Source organism: Rutidosis leptorrhynchoides, chromosome 6 (genome assembly GCF_046630445.1).
Source record: "Rutidosis leptorrhynchoides isolate AG116_Rl617_1_P2 chromosome 6, CSIRO_AGI_Rlap_v1, whole genome shotgun sequence".
In the NCBI taxonomy this organism is placed as follows: Eukaryota; Viridiplantae; Streptophyta; class Magnoliopsida; order Asterales; family Asteraceae; genus Rutidosis; species Rutidosis leptorrhynchoides.
In genome coordinates, this window is record NC_092338.1 from 405,399,189 (window position 1) to 405,402,038 (window position 2,850).

Consider the following 2,850-nt stretch of genomic DNA (forward strand, 5'->3'; position numbering starts at 1 on the left):
TCAAAGAGAATACAAGAGTCGTGTAACATAGCACATGATGACGTTATGATCTGTGAATCATCATGTTCCATTTAGAAACTCAGCATGAATTACTGTAATATAATCACGTTGATCAAGTGTCATTATATTATACTAACTCATGCTTCAGCTCCTAACACTTCTTCAAGAGTATTCCTATTTTAAACTCGAATGTTTCAGAATTTAGAAACTAAAATAGTTTCTTTTATGATATAATACAGATAGCGCGATGAGGTAAATGATTTCAGATAAGAATAATTATGGAAATATCTTCAGAAATATGGAGGATATTTATAATGAAAGATACGATGATATCTTAAAGTTTCTAATATTAGAGGAAGATGAAGAATATTGTCCGTAAGGGTTTAGAGTCAGGAGCAAGGTATTCGATAATGACTTCAGCAGACACGGAATCATTTGGATTCTTTGAAGGTAGATTTCGTCCTTGTGAGCTATCCACAGCCTTCTTCATGGTTTGCTCAATCCGTATTTTTCAGTACCAAATCTTCTCTTTTTCTGAGCTTTGCCAACACACTACTCTTTATCATCAAACTTTTTACTATTAAGGTCGTTTATAGTTTGTGCTGCTTCATCAATATTTCGAGAACTAGTTCGCAGTTTAGGGTGTTTTTCAGAAACTTCACATTCAAAGTATATAAGTCCAGAAGATAGACACATATAATTGTTGGCGTAGACATGCTGCGAGATTTCAAAATACTGATTGCTAATTTCAGATGATTCGTATGGCAATTCTCGTTACAAGATGCAGATGAGTAAATGATGGGGTTTTGATAAATATAAAGACTTTTCGGAAAGTCAAAGATCAATGAAGTTGTTAATAAGTTTACTGCTAATGTGGCGAGATATGAAAGGTTCCCCGGTAATAATGATGAAGGGGTAATCATTATATTAAGGCTTATTCAAATGAACAATTGAAGTTATTTTGCTGGAGCTGTGACAAAACCGTCTATTTTTAGAAGGGATTGAAAAGTTATTTTAGCTAGTAAATGCCAAAAGGTCTGACATGGATACATGTTAAATTATGACTTTGGTTTTAAGAGTTTTTCAGGTACGTAACTGTGGATAACATGTGGTTGGATCATCATCTCGATTGTTCATTATTTGAAGTGTCTTCAGGTATTTCGAAGGGCTTGAACACAGATTATAATCGTTAATATACATACGATGTTCTAACACAGTTTTGAAGTTAAAGTATAGCTTTGAAAGATATAGGAATCTAAGAGTGATGATACTGGTAATATTTCGAATTGAATTATGTGATTTCAAAATCAGAATATGTAATTGAATTTGAATGAGTATGATTGTTTTGATTTATATGAAAGAATGGATATTGTTGTGAAAGTAGGGAGTATAGTTGATGATTGCTGAATCAGTTTCGAAAAATGTAATATATTAATTGTGAATTTATATATCTCTCGGGTATTACCTACCCGTTAAAATTTTTTTCACAATTAATATTTTGTACAAAAGAAGTTTATTACAGTCTTTATGAAAATATATGTGTATATTTTCTTTAGATGTAATATAGATTTAATGAGTTAATATTAAATTAAACTCATTTGTTTTATGGTTGGAACTAGAATTGAGTAATCCCTAAAACTTTATAAATTGCATAAGTATTTCTTCAATAATATTGAAATTATGAATCATTACTTTGTTATTTGATAGTTTTCGTGAAATTCTTGTGAACTTCGCAAGGTACGAATGATGTTATTTGAAAAGTTTCGAGTACATCGATGATGAAAGTGTAAAATCAAACATATATTCGAATAATACACTTGATTTATTATGAATTGGATTTTTATTGAATTGAGACAGAGATTGTAATTAACGATGGTTAAGTTACGGACGAAGGACGTACATCATTGTATATTTGTAATATGAATTAACTGAGTAGTTAAGATTCACACATAATAGCTTAGTACGGGAAGATTTATTATGGTTTAAAAATTTATACATATAAAATATACATATAAATCTTTCGATTGGAAATGAGTTAATAATTCATAACTCGTTGATACAATATATTTGTTGTTGATTCGTAATGATGTCCACAATGATTCTTGAACTGACAGAGTTTGTGATGTTACAGGTGCTATTGATTCTGACAATATTGACGGCACTGACTGTGTTGATGATGCTACGGTCATGTTGATGCTGTTGGTAAAACAATTCTAGCTTGTAAATCGTACACCATTTTCGATCAAAGTTTCTACTCTACCATCTCCGTTCACTCATCCGATTTACGGTCAGAATTAAATAATCTCTAAGATTTTGGAGATTACATAACTGCCGCAGAGATATCTCTTCAATGAAGTTTATGAATTAATACTTCATCGTTTGTTGTTGTTGATATTCCTGGATATTTACAGGGCGTATGACGTTGATGTTTGAGATACAGATTGTGATGTTGCGGTGTGGGATGTGGATGTTGTTGTTGTTGGTGGTGATGGTACTGTTGGTGTTGCTGATGGTGGTACTGTTTATGCTGCTGGTGCTGCTGCTGGTGTTTGTAACCTTTGCACCATATTCTCCAAAGCCACTACCCGAGCGCGAAGCTCGTTGACTTCTTCTATTACACCGGGGTGATTGTCGGTTCGGACGAGCGGATAAATAAAATCTAGAATTTGGTGTAGTATGTAATCGTGACGAGATACTCTAGAAATAAGAGAGAAAATGGTGTTTCGGATAGGTTCGCCGGTAAGTGCTTCAGGTTCTTTGCCAAGAGGGCAATGTGGTGGATGAAAAGGATCACCTTCTTCTTGTCTCCAATGATTAAGGAGGCTACGAACCCATCCTCAATTCATCCAG